At 44.2% G+C, this 14,566-nt stretch overlaps 1 protein-coding gene across 1 annotated transcript in view; it reads left to right on the top strand.

Moving 5' to 3' along the window:
- LOC122942345 (serine/threonine-protein kinase Sgk2-like) overlaps positions 1-14,566 on the top strand; it is a 58,656-nt gene that overhangs the window by 37,926 nt on the left and 6,164 nt on the right. The gene's annotated exons all lie outside the window — the stretch shown is intronic.

Here is a 14,566-nt window from a genome sequence, read left to right on the forward strand (position 1 = left end):
TGTTCCATTATTTTTTTTGCGGACCGTATGCGGAACCATTCACTTCAATGGGTGTGCAAAAACCCCCAGAAGTTACTCTATGTGAATTACGTTTCTGTATGTCCGTATTTCTGTTCCGCAAAAAAATAGAACATGTCCCTTTATTGTCTGCATCACGGACAAGGACAGTACTGTTCTATGAAGGGCCAGCTGTTCCGTTCCGCTAAATACGGAATGCACATGGATGTCATCCGTATTTTTTGCAGATCCGTTTTTTGCGGACTGCAAAATACCTATGGTCGTGCGCATGAGCCCTAATACTATACTGCAGAAACAGTCCCCCTGAAAATACTAGTACCACACAGATAATGCCTCCTTCAATATCTATTGGATCACAGTGCCCTAAAAAGTAACTGCACCAAGCAAATAGTGTCCCTGACACTAAGGCCCCTTTCACACGGGCGAGTTTTCCGTGCGGGTGCGATCCGTGCGGCGAACGTATGGCACCCGCACTAAATCCTGACCCATTCATTTCTATGGGGCTGTGCACATGAGCGTTGTTTTTTTTTTTAATCAGATATTTTTTATTGAAAATTTTTCAGTTTTAAACACAGACATGACAGTGTCCACCCAATGCCCCCCACCCCCAACATAACCCCTTGAGACACGAGCATAAAAAATATTCTGTATCGCCTGATCTGACATTTCGGTCCAGTACAACATGTTTTACCTATTTAAATAAATAGTACAGAGCAGTGTAACATATTTTCAGCAATATGACAAATTCTACAAGATCACCCATTCAGGTTCCCCAATTGTATGACCCCCTCAACCTAGAACATCCAATTTCCAAACCTACCCTATCGACATCCCATTCCTGTTTTAATATTTTCCTCCTTCATATCTCCCATATATTCCTCACTCCATCTCACATTCACTCTCCTATGTTTGTAAGTTATAATGTTGAATCCAAGGTGACCATATCTTTTCAAACTTCTTAATACAGTTCCTTTTTTGGAATACATATTTTTCTAGGCTAATCAGTACATGCACTTTTTTAACCCACTCATCCACTGTTGGTGGTTGAACATCTATCCAGTGGAACGCGATTACCTTCCTAGCTTGATAAAGGATTCTTACTATAGCTAGCCTTCTTTCTGGCACCAATCCTGGTACCTCCACGCATCCCAAAATACATGTCACAATATCCATACTAAGTTCAACATCCCAAACCGTTTTCACAGTCCCCACTACTCCACTCCAGTATCTTCTTAGCCTAGGACAATTCCACATCATATGGATAAGGTCAGCATTCGTCACATCACACCTCGGGCAGCAATCATCTGTTCTGTACCCCATTCTTTTCAATAGGACAGGCGTTTTGTATACTCTGTGCAACAATAGGAGTTGCGATACCCTTTGCGCTTCGCTCACCGCTACTTGTGCGAACTCCTCCAATACCGTATCCCATTGCTCCTCAGTCAAATCGGGGACATCTGCCCTCCATTTATCATAAAGCAGGAATTCCTGTCTTTTAAATTGCGCTTCCATAAGACATGCATAATTAAGGGATATTACTCCCGCTGTGCCTCCCCCAGATTTTACCAAATCCACTATTGAATTTTTCTTTGCAGGACGTACTGCCCCTACCTTTTCTTGAGCACGTAGGGCGTGCCTAAGTTGCAAATAAAGATAAAATTGGGATTTCTGTAATCCAAATTCTTGCTGTAACCCTGAGAATTCCTTAAGGACATCATTATCAAAGAGTTGACACATATATTTAAGCCCAGAGTCAGCCCATACCTTAATCCCTTTAACTTTATTCACTTCCGTGTACATATAGTTTGGCCATAGAGGAGTGATATCAGAGTAGCCCTGTATCCCTATTATTTCCCTAACCTTCCACCACGTTTTATGAATGGCTTGCAATAACCGGTATTTACCACCTAATGCATGAAAAGTACCTTCCTCCAGAGCAGATCTCAAATTTTTACATCCTACCAATGACTAAATAATCCTACTAGCAGTACCCAAGCCATCCGTCGATTCCCATCCCCTCATATGCTGCATTTGTGCCGCCAGGTAATACATCCACGGATCCGGGACTCCTAGGCCTCCATTAGTCTTTGGCCTACATAGAGATGAGCGTTGTTTTTAACGCATCACTTGTGCGTTCAGTTGAAATCGCAGCATGCTCTATATTGTCCGATTTTGACGTGACGCAGGCCCCATAGAAGTGAATGGGGTGCGTGAAAATCGGATGGCATCCGCAAGCAAGTACGGATGCCGTGCGATTTGCACGCACAGTTGCTAGGAGACGATCGGGATGGAGACCCGATCATTATTATTTTCCCTTATAACATGGTTATAAGGGAAAATAATAGCATTCTGAATACAGAATGCATAGTAAACCAGCGCTAGAGGGGTTAAAAAAAATTAAATAAAATTTAACTCACCTTAGTCCACTTGATCGCGAAGCCCGGCATCTCCTTGTGTCTCCTCTGCTGCTGAACAGGACCTGGGGTGAGCTGCTGCATTAAATAGAGGTTAAGGACCTGTGATGACGTCACTCCGGTCATCACATGGTCTTTTACCATGGTGAATCACCATGGTAAAAGATCATGTGACGTACCATGTGATGACCGGAGTGACGTCATCGAAGGTCCTTAACCTGTATTTAATGGAGCAGCTCACCCCAGGTCCTGTTCAGCGCAGAGGAGACACAAGGAGATGCCAGCTTCGCGATCAAGTGGACTAAGGTGAGTTAAATTATTTTTTATTTTTTTTACCCCTCCAGCGCTGTTTTACTATGCATTCTGTATTCAGAATGCTATTATTTTCCCTTATAACCATGTTATAAGGGAAAATAATACAATCTTCAGAACATCAATCCCAAGCCCGAACTTCTGTGAAGAAGTTCGGGTTTGGGTACCAAACATGCGCGATTTTTCTCACGCGAGTGCAACGCATGACAATGTTTTGCACTCGCGCGGGAAAATCGCGCATTTTCCCGCAACGCACCCGGCTCTTATCCGGGCAAAAAAACTGACGCCCGTGTGAAAGAGGCCTAATAGTGTAAACATAATGTTCCTCAAAATAACTGTGCGAAAAAATACTGTGCCAGGGTGCCCCCACATTAATAGTGCTCCCTAAAGTCCCACCGATAGAAATAATTAACTCCCAAAGCGCATAGTGTTAACAGTGCCCCCTAAAGCAAATTTGTCCCTATTGTAGTAATAATTCTCCTTATGATGTGTACCAGTAGATGAAAAATACCCCCTAATATCTGCAAGTACAAAAACACCCCTTTTATAATGTGTGCCAGTACAAAAATACCCCTATAATGTGCACCAGTACAAAAACTGCCCCCTTATAATGTTCTTCAGTGTAAATACCCCTTTATATTATTATTATTATTATTATTATTATTAATAATAATAACCCTTTCACTACCGGAGGTTATTTTAGTTTTTGCTTTTTCATTTTTCTTTCCTATTTTCCTTGAGCCATAACTTTGTTATATTTACGTTTACATAGCTGTATGAGGGCTTGTACTTTCTAATGCCACCATTAATTATGGAATAAAATGTCGTGGGAAGTGGTAAAAAAAAATTCCAAATGGGGTTCAATTAGAAAAAAAACGCTGTTTTATGGGTTTTGTTCCCACGGTGTTTCGTTTGCAGAAAAGCTGACCTATGCACTTCATTCTCTGGGTCAGCACGATTACAACGATACCCTATATCAGGGGTGTCAAACTCAAATTCATCGGGGGCCGCATCAGCAGTTTGGTCACCCTCAAAGGGCCGGGGGCCGGCATCTGCTTTTATAATGACAGCGGGGCCCGTGCAGTGACTATTCTACTACACGGGCCCCGCTCACTGTATAATCATATCTCTAATAGTTAATGGTTATGTATATAATCGCATAAGGAGCGCTGTGTATTACCGGTACTTACAACTACAAGCGCTCGCCGAGAGGAGGGAGGAGAGGAGGGAGGAGGCAGGCCGGGAGGACAGGCGCTGGCAGCGTGAGTCATACATAAAGTGGGCGGCGCAGGCGCGTGACGTATGACTCACACTGCCAGCGCCCATCCGCCCATCCTCCCAGCCTGCTTGTAGTTGTAAGTACCGGTAATACACAGAGCTCCTTATGCGATTTATTATCACTTCCTATCACTTTATCATATGCAAATTACCTGTCTACCAGCGAGTAGGGCGCTTACTTGCTGGTAGCAGCCGCATTCCTCCTGTCATGGAGACGCCCCCTCCTCATGTTGATTGACAGGGCAGCGAACGCGCTTGTTCTCTGGCTTGCCCTGTCTGCATTCAAAATCTGGCGCCTGCTCCGTACCTGTCTTTAGTCGGCGCAGGCGCACTGAGAGGAGGACGCTCGCTCGGCCGCTCCATCCTCAATGCGCCTGCGCCGATGACGTCACATCTACACCTGGCGCCTGCGCCGACTGAAGACAGGTACGGCGCAGGCGCCAGATTTTCAATGCAGACAGGGCGAGCCAGAGAACAAGAGCGCTCGCTGCCCTGTCAATCAACATGGAGGGGGCGTCTATATGACAGGAGGATGCGGCTGCTACCAGCAAGTAACTGCCCTGCTCGCTGGTAGACGGGTAATTTGCATATGATAAAAGTACGTTTTTAGGAGAATCTACTGAACCAAAATGATATTATAACATTATGTATTGTTAAACTGCAGTATAGGGATTATAAGTAGCCAAAAAAAATAATAAAAGACTTTAGTGGGGTGACAGAAGCCCTTTAAACACTGTTACATTACACTTCAAATGTTTTATATTTATACCTTTTTAGAAGTGATTATCTGGTGTCAGGACTGTCTTGGTCAGGTTCAAAAACCATTGCTGCACTGTCTGCAGGCAGGGCACAGTGGGCACTGGGCTGGGCACTACTTGGGCGCTGGAGCTGGACTGGAGAGGAGAAGAATGATTTCAATTCTCCCTCCCTGCCTCTCTCTCTGATGTCACTTCCTGTGTGGACTTGACTTCCTTATCAGAGAGAAGGAGGGAGGGACTAGTCTGGGAGGCAGGGGAGGAGCGAGGAGGAGCAAAGACTGGAGACCGGAGACTGATTGAACACAGTGAGTGAGCAGCTGCGCTGCCTGGCATCATTCACTGTTACACTGTAGTGACTGTGTAGACTAGAGGAGGGAGGGAGGGGAGGGACTCGGGGAGGGGAGGGAGGAGCGCTGGCTGCCTCAGCTGATCACCTGGCCCCGGCTGCCGCAGTGAGTGACAGCAGCTAAGCTTATGCGATCGGAGTCTGTCTCACAGCACTCTCGGTCGGACATCCACACTGCAGTTTGTCAATCCCGGACGGGTGGCAACCCTAGGCTACGCGGGCCACATGACGAGGTCTGGCGGGCCGGATTCGGCCCGCGGGCCTTGTGTTTGACACCCGTGCCCTATATGTATAACTTTTTTGGGTAAGAGAAGCAATGAAAAAATGGCAAATCGTCCATTTTGACCCTTTTTTTCCATTATGCTATTCGCCGTATTGTTAAATTTTATTTCTATTTTTATAGTATGGGCGTTTTCGGTCGCGGTGATACCCATGAAGTTTATATTTATTATTGTTTAGGTATTTATTTTTTAACCCCTTAAGCACCTTGCCATTTTTCACTTTTAGGACCAGGCCATTTTTCAAATCTGACATGTGTCCCTTTATGTGGTGGTAACTTTAAAACTTTAAAATGCTCTTACTTATCCAAGCCATTCTGAGATTGTTTTCTCGTCACACTTCATGACAGTGGTAAATTTGAGTCAAAATATTTCATTTTTATTTATAGAAAAATACCAAATTTACCCAAAATTGTTAAAAATTAGCAATTTTCTAAATTTCTATTTCTAGTGATACCTCCTAAAATAGTTATTAGTAATAGTAATTTTCTTTTTTTGGAACGTTAGAAGGCTTAGAAGTTTAGAAGCAAATCTTGAAAGGTCCTTAAAAGGACCAGTTCAGGTCTGAAGTCACTTTGTGAGTCTTATATAATACCACCCATAAATGGCCCCATTTTAGAAACTACACCCCTCAAGGTATTCAAAACTGATTTTACTAACCTTTTTAACTCTTTAGGTGTTCCACAAAAATTTAAGGAAAATGTAGATGACATGTCAGAATTTCACTTTTTGGGCAGATTTTCCATTTTAACCACTTAAGGACCACAGGTTTATACCCCCTAGTGACCAGGCCCTTTTTTACAAATCGGCACTCCACAACTTTAGCGGTTTATTGCTCGGTCATGCAACTTACCACCCAAATGAATTTTACCTCCTTTTCTTCTCACTAATAGAGCTTTCATTTGGTGGTATTTCATTGCTGCTGACATTTTTACTTTTTTTGTTATTAATCAAAATTTAACGATTTTTTTGCAAAAAAATGTCATTTTTCACTTTCAGTTGTAAAATTTTGCAAAAAAAACGACATCCATATATAAATTTTTCGCTAAATTTATTGTTCTACATGTCTTTGATAAAAAAAAAATGTTTGGGTAAAAAAAAAAAATGGTTTGGGTAAAAGTTATAGCGTTTACAAACTATGGTACAAAAATGTGAATTTCCGCTTTTTGAAGCAGCTCTGACTTTCTGAGCACCTGTCATGTTTCCTGAGGTTCTACAATGCCCAAACAGTAGAAAAAACCCACAAATGACCCCATTTCGGAAAGTAGACACCCTGAGGTATTCGCTGATGGGCATAGTGAGTTCATAGAACTTTTTGTTTTTTGTCACAAGTTAGCGGAAAATGATGATTTATTATTATTTATTTATTTTTCTTACAAAGTCTCATATTCCACTAACTTGTGACAAAAAATAAAAACTTCCATGAACTCACTATGCCCATCACGAAATACCTTGGGGTGTCTTCTTTCCAAAATGGGGTCACTTGTGGGGTAGTTATACTGCCCTGGCAATTTAGGGGCCCAAATGTGTGAGAAGAACTTTGCAATCGAAATGTGTAAAAAATGACCGGTGAAATCCGAAAGGTGCTCTTTGGAATGTGTGCCCCTTTGCCCACCTAGGCTGCAAAAAAGTGTCACACATCTGGTATCGCCGTACTCAGGAGAAGTTGGGGAATGTGTTTTGGGGTGTCATTTTACATATACCCATGCTTGGTGAGAGAAATATCTTGGCAAAAGACAACTTTTCCCATTTTTTTATACACAGTTGGCATTTGACCAAAATATTTCTCTCACCCAGCATGGGTATATGTAAAATGACACCCCAAAACACATTGCCCAACTTCTCCTGAGTACGGCGATACCAGATGTGTGACACTTTTTTGCAGCCTAGGTGGGCAAAGGGGCCCACATTCCAAAGAACACCTTTAGGATTTCACCGGCCATTTTTTACAGATTTTGATTTCAAACTACTTCGCACACATTAGGGCCCCTAAATTGCCAGGGCAGTATAACTACCCCACAAGTGACCCCATTTTGGAAAGAAGACACCCCAAGGTATTCCGTGAGGGGCATGGCGAGTTCCTGGAATTTTTTTTTTTTTGTCACAAGTTAGTGGAATATGAGACTTTGTAAGGGGGAAAAAAAAAAAAAAATCATCATTTTCCGCTAACTTGTGACAAAAAATAAAAAATTCTAGGAACTCGCCATGCCCCTCACGGAATACCTTGGGGTGTCTTCTTTCCAAAATGGGGTCACTTGTGGGGTAGTTATACTGCCCTGGCATTCTAGGGGCCCTAATGTGTGGTAAGTAGTTTGAAATCAAAATGTGTAAAAAAGGACCTGTGAAATCTGAAAGGTGCTCTTTGGAATGTGTGCCCCTTTGCCCACCTAGGCGGCAAAAAAGTGACACACATCTGGTATCGCCGTACTCAGGAGAAGTTGGGGAATGTGTTTTGGGGTGTCATTTTACATATACCCATGCTGGGTGAGAGAAATATCTCGGCAAAAGACAACTTTTCCCATTTTTTTATACAAAGTTGGCATTTGACCAAGATATTTATCTCACCCAGCATGGGTATATGTAAAATGACACCCCAAAACACATTCCCCAACTTCTCCTGAGTACGGCGATACCACATGTGTGACACTTTTTTGCAGCCTAGATGCGCCCAAATCGTGTGATGCGCAAATTCCTTTTAGGAGGGCATTTTTAGACATTTGGATCCCAGACTTCTTCTCACGCTTTTGGGCCCCTAACATGCCAGGGCAGTATAAATACCCCACATGTGACCCCATTTTGGAAAGAAGACACCCTAAGGTATTCCGTGAGGGGCATGGCGAGTTCCTAGAAATTTGTTTTTTGGCACAAGTTAGCGGAAATTGATTTTTTTTTGTATTTTCTCACAAAGTCTCCCTTTCTGCTAACTTGGGACAAAAATTTCAATCTTTCATGGACTCAATATGCCCCTCACGGAATACCTTGGGGTGTCTTCTTTCCAAAATGGGGTCACATGTGGGGTACTTATACTGCCCTGGCATTTTAGGGGCCCTACAGCGTCAGAAGAAGTCTGGAATATAAATGTCTAAAAAAATTTACGCATTTGGATTCCGTGAGGGGTATGGTGAGTTCATGTGAGATTTTATTTTTTGACACAAGTTAGTGGAATATGAGACTTTGTAAGAAAAAACAAAAACAAACAAAAAATTTCCGCTAACTTGTGCCCAAAAAAATGTCTACATGGAGCCTTACAGGGGGTGATCAATGACAGGGGGGTGATCAGGGAATCTATATGGGGTGATCACCCCCCTGTCATTGATCACCCCCCTGTAAGGCTCAATTCAGACATCCGTATGATTTTTTACGGATCCACGGATACATGGATCGGATCCGCAAAACACATGCGGACGTCTGAATGGAGCCTTACAGGGGGGTGATCAATGACAGAGGGGTGATCACCCATATAGACTCCCTGATCACCTTCGTCATTGATCACCCCCCTGTAAGGCTCCATTCAGACGTCCGCATGATTTTTTACGGATCCACGGATACATGGATCGGATCCGCAAAACACATGCGGACGTCTGAATGGAGCCTTACAGGGGGGTGATCAATGACAGAGGGGTGATCACCCATATAGACTTCCTGATCACCTTCGTCATTGATCACCCCCCTGTAAGGCTCCATTCAGACGTCCGTATGATTTTTTACGGATCCACGGATACATGGATCGGATCCGCAAAACACATGCGGACGTCTGAATGGAGCCTTACAGGGGGGTGATCAATGACAGAGGGGTGATCACCCATATAGACTCCCTGATCACCTTCGTCATTGATCACCCCCCTGTAAGGCTCCATTCAGACGTCCGCATGTGTTTTGCGGATCCGATCCATGTATCTGTGGATCCGTAAAAAATCATACGGACGTCTGAATGGAGCCTTACAGGGGGGTGATCAATGACAGGGGGTGATCAGGGAGTGTATATGGGGTGATCACCCCCCTGTCACTGATCACCCCCCTGTAAGGCTCCATTCAGACGTCCGTATGTGTTTTGCGGATCCGATCCATGTATCCGTGGATCCGTAAAAATCATACGGACGTCTGAATGGAGCCTTACAGGGGGGTGATCAATGACAGGGGGGTGATCAATGACAGGGGGTGATCAGGAAGTCTATATGGGTGATCACCCCTCTGTCATTGATCACCCCCCTGTAAGGCTCCATTCAGACGTCCGTATGTGTTTTGCGGATCCGATCCATGTATCCGTGGATCCGTAAAAATCATACGGACGTCTGAATGGAGCCTTACAGGGGGGTGATCAATGACAGGGAAGTGATCAGGAAGTCTATATGCGTGATCACCCCCTTGTCATTGATCACCCCCCTGTAAGGCTCCATTCAGACGTCCGTATGCGTTTTGCGGATCCGATCCATGTATCCGTGGATCCGTAAAAATCATACGGACCTCTGAATGGAGCCTTACAGGGGGGTGATCAATGACAGGGGGGTGATCAATGACAGGGGGGTGATCAGGGAGTCTATATGGGCTGATCAGTGGTTTATAAAGGGTTAATAAGTGACAGGGGGGGTGTAGTGTAGTGTAGTGGTGTTTGGTGCTACTTTAGTGAGCTGCCTGAGTCCTCTGGTGGTCGATCCTAACAAAAGGGACCACCAGAGGACCAGGTAGCAGGTATATTAGACGCTGTTATCAAAACAGCGTCTAATATGCCTGTTAGGGGTTAAAAAAATCACATCTCCAGCCTGCCAGCGAGCGATCGCCGCTGGCAGGCTGGAGATCCACTCGCTTACCTCCCGTTCCTGTGAACGCGCGCGTCTGCGTGCGCGCGTTCACAGGAAATCTCGGCTCACGCGAGATGACGCCTATTGGCGTTAGCGTAGCCTGGGAGAGCCGCCGCGATGGCGCCTTTCGGCGTTAGCGTAGCGCTAAGTGGTTAAAACATTTTTTCCAGGAACAAAGCAAGGGTTAACAGCCAAACAAAACCTAATATTTATTGTCCTGATTTTGTAGTTTACAGAAACACCCCATATGTGGTCGTAAACTGCTGTACGGGCATACAACAGGGTGCAGAAGGAAAGGAACGCCATATGGTTTTTGAAAGGCAGATTTCACTGGGATAATTTTAAGTTGCCATGTCACATTTGAAGACCCCCTGATGCACCTCTAGAGTAGAAACTCCAAATAAGTGACCCCATTTTGGAAACTACACCCCTCAAGGTATTCAAAACTGATTTACTAACTTTCCTAACCCTTTAGATGTTCCACAAAAATTTAAGGAATATATGTAGATGAAATTTCATAATTTCACTTTTTTGCCAGATTTTCAATTTTAATCCTTTTTTTTAATAACAAAGCAAGGGTTAACAGCCAAACAAAACTCAATATTTATTACTCTGATTCTGTAGTTTACAGAAACGCCCCATATGTGGTCATAAACTGCTGTAAGGGCACATGGCAGGACGCAGAAGGGAAGGAACGCAATATGGGTTTTGGGAGGAAGATTTCACTGGGATAATTTTTAGTTGCCATGTCACATTTGAAGACCCCCTGGTGCACCCCTAGAGTAGAAACTCCAAAAAATACCCCATTTTGGAAACTATGGGATAAGGTGGCAGCTTTTTTGGTACTATTTTAGGGTACATATGATTTTTGGTTGTTCTATATTACACTTTTTGTGAGGCAAGGTAACAAAAAATAGTTTTGGCACCGTTTTTTTTATTTTTTATTTTTTATTTACACTGTTCATCTTACAGGTTAGATTATGTGGTATTTTTACAGAGCAGGTTGTTTCGGACACAACAATACAGAATATGACTACTTTTTCGGTTGTTTGTTTCAGTTTTACATAATAAAGCATTTTTGAAAAAAATTATTTTTAGTGTCTCCATATTCTGAAAATCTGCAACAAAAAAAAAGGGGGTTCGTCAGCACATCCCAATGCAAAGGTGCACGCTGCCATGGCTAGAAACATAGAGAAAAAAGACAATGCAACAGCACTCTGCAAACCAAATAAAGTACAATAATACCATAGTCACAAAAAATATTCAAGTGCTAATGCTACGCTTATTTTATAAAGTGAGATGCTTGGCAAATGCATTTTGTACAAAACCATTTGGGCCTGTCTGCCAAACGTCAAGGTGATCTCTGTAAGACGGGAACCTAAAACTAAATACTACCTGTTATGCGCCATAATGGCCGCTATGAAGTTCAGGTTGGTTCAACATGCATGCTGGGTCCACTTTGCCTTTTACCATTTTTGGTGCCATAATGGCCTCCATTATTTCCAGGGGATGCAGGTACCAACATGCATGTCGAGCCCACTCCATACCTCTCCTGGTGCCAGACGGCTTCCAATGAATGCAGTGAGAGCAGGCCACAGCTTAAGGCCTCATGCACACGACCGTTGTGTGCATCCGTGGCCGTTGTGCCGTTTTCCGTTTTTTTTCGCGGACCCATTGAGTTTCATTGGGTCCGTGGAAAAATCGGAAAATGCTCCGTTTTGCAGCCGAGACCGTGATCCGTGTATCCTGTCCGTCAAAAAAATATGACCTGTCCTATTTTTTTGACGGACAACGGTTCACGGACCCATCAAGTCAATGGGTCCGTGAAAGAACACAGATGCACACAAGATTGGCATCCGTGTCCGTGATCCGTGGCCGTAGGTTACTTTCATACAGACGGATCCGAAGATCCGTCTGCATAAAAGCTTTTTCATAGCTGAGTTTTCACTTCGTGAAAACTCAGATCCGACAGTATATTCTAACACAGAGGCGTTCCCATGGTGATGGGGACTCTTCTAGTTAGAATATACAACGAACTGTGTACATGACTGCCCCCTGCTGCCTGGCAGCACCCGATCTCTTACAGGGGGCCATGATCCGTACAATTAACCCCTCAGGTGCTGCACCTGAAGGGGTTAATTGTGCTATCATAGCCCCCTGTAAGAGATCCGGGCTGCCAGGCAGCAGGGGGCAGACCCCCCTCCCTCCCCAGTTTAAATTTCATTGGTGGCCAGTGAGCCCCCCCTCCCTCCCTCTATTGTAATAATAGCATTGGTGGCACAGTGTGCAGCCCCCCCTCCCTCCCTCTATTGCATTAACAGTGGTAGCAGTGTGCTACCAGGCGAACACCAAAATGCCTTTTTTTTCATGTCCGTGGATCCTCCAAAAATCAAGGAAGACCCACGGACAAAAAAACGGTCACGGACCCCGTTTTTGCGGACCGTGAAAAAATACTGTCGTGTGCATGAGGCCTTATACTGAAACTAATTAAAATCTGAAAATTGCCTAATAATCAGATTTTTTTAGATTTTTTTAGACATGAGTTTTAAGTATATAGCTTTTGGAATTAGTGACTTTTAAAAATACCTTTATTAATGATAGTGCGGGTATAGGTATGTATATACCGACAAGGTGTACTACATTTCAAAAGGGTTACGGTATATATAAATTTCTTTTGACAGGGGAGTAGTGGCCCCTACACAAAACATTTACTAGTGACACAACACTGTCTATAGACTTAGCGGTTCGAGGAATAGACCAAAAAAGGACAGGGTCTGAAAAAAGGGCAGGGCAGACACAATGCTTACCCTAACAGCCCTAATAACTGCTCAGCCCAGGGTGACCCCCTGATGGTGATCAAATCCCTAGATTGACCCTAACCGGGGAAAAAATATCAGATATAAACTCTCGATAAGGGAAGATACACCGGAAGTGGAAGGTGGTTCAAATGGATGGGGTCGCCACCTGCCCTCTCCGAAGATTAAATACAATTATTACAGATACAAAAAAAGAGAAAAATGGAAGGCGATCCAGATTCTGGGAAAATCACTGTTCCTCTCAAATAAACAATTTAGATGCCGTGATCTCACTTGATCACGGCATCTAAAGCATTTAATTACCGCGATATTGCAGAGATCCTCTGGCCATGGCACCCGCTGCACGTGCGAGCAGGCGCCATGTTTACAAATAGCTGGTAGCGAAAGGGTTAAAGTGCCATTTAGTCCATAGCACCATATATATGATAAGGGGTATACATACATAATACAGACAGTTCCATAATGCTGCTGCAAGAGGGACCAAGGGAGCAGGGGACAGAGGAATGATTTTTAGGTTTAAGGGGTTGCAGAAATTTGTAGGAGATTTGTAGTGGGAGGTAGAGGTGATAGTGGGGATTTGCTGAGGGGGTGGGGGGAGGCTGAATTTGGAGCGATATCACCAGCAATAAGGAGAATCAGAGAAAGTGTTAGTAGGTGAGAATAAGAGAGGGCATAAGGTGGCTGTGTGTGTTTGAGAAGGAAGTATTTCACCTTGCCAAACAGGTTTGTGCAAGTGCTCAGATGAGTAGGTAAGATGGAGGGGGAGATGAATAGTTCCTTGCTGGGTGAATCAGGGGAGGGCTGGCAGCCTTAGTCCTGGGGGGCAAATCCAGTCAAGTGGCCCATTTATAGCCCCACCCATTATTAAAAGCCCATCCTACCTATAATAGGCCACTCCCAACAAACACTGTACAGCTGACATTCTATAGTTGAGGCCTGTCTCTAAACATCATATGGAGAGGGGGGGGGGGGGGCTCCTCCATCCCCAGATCCTGCTCAAGGCTTGTGGTTCCCCCCACCATCTGCCACCCGCCCATAGCCTGCTGCCCCCTTTGGCCGTCCTCACCCAGCTCTGAAACAGTCCCCCTGGAAATACTACTACCACACAGATAGTGCCCCCAATACTATATTGCAGAAACAGTCCCCCTGGAAATACTACTACCACACACATAGTGCCCCCTTCAACAATTATAAAGATAATGTCCCCCAAAAATAATTGTGCTAAGCTGATACTATGCCAGGGTGCCCCCCAAAGTAGCAGTGCTCCCCAAAATCCCACCAATAGAAATAATTATCTGCCAGAGCACACTTAGTAGTAATAGTGCCCCTATAGTGCCCATACTAGTAATCATGTTCCTGATAGCCCCCCAGTAGTAGTAAAGCTCCCCATAATACCCCCTAGTAGTAATAATTCTCCCTATAATATGACCGTACATGAAATACCCCCGCTTAGTGCCCGCAGTTGAGCTAATGTCCCCATAATGTATGCCAGTATAAAATACCCCTATATAGTGCCCCAGTAAATGCCCTCATAGTGCTCCTCTCCC

Source organism: Bufo gargarizans, chromosome 6 (assembly GCF_014858855.1).
Source record: "Bufo gargarizans isolate SCDJY-AF-19 chromosome 6, ASM1485885v1, whole genome shotgun sequence".
NCBI classification, from domain to species: Eukaryota; Metazoa; Chordata; class Amphibia; order Anura; family Bufonidae; genus Bufo; species Bufo gargarizans.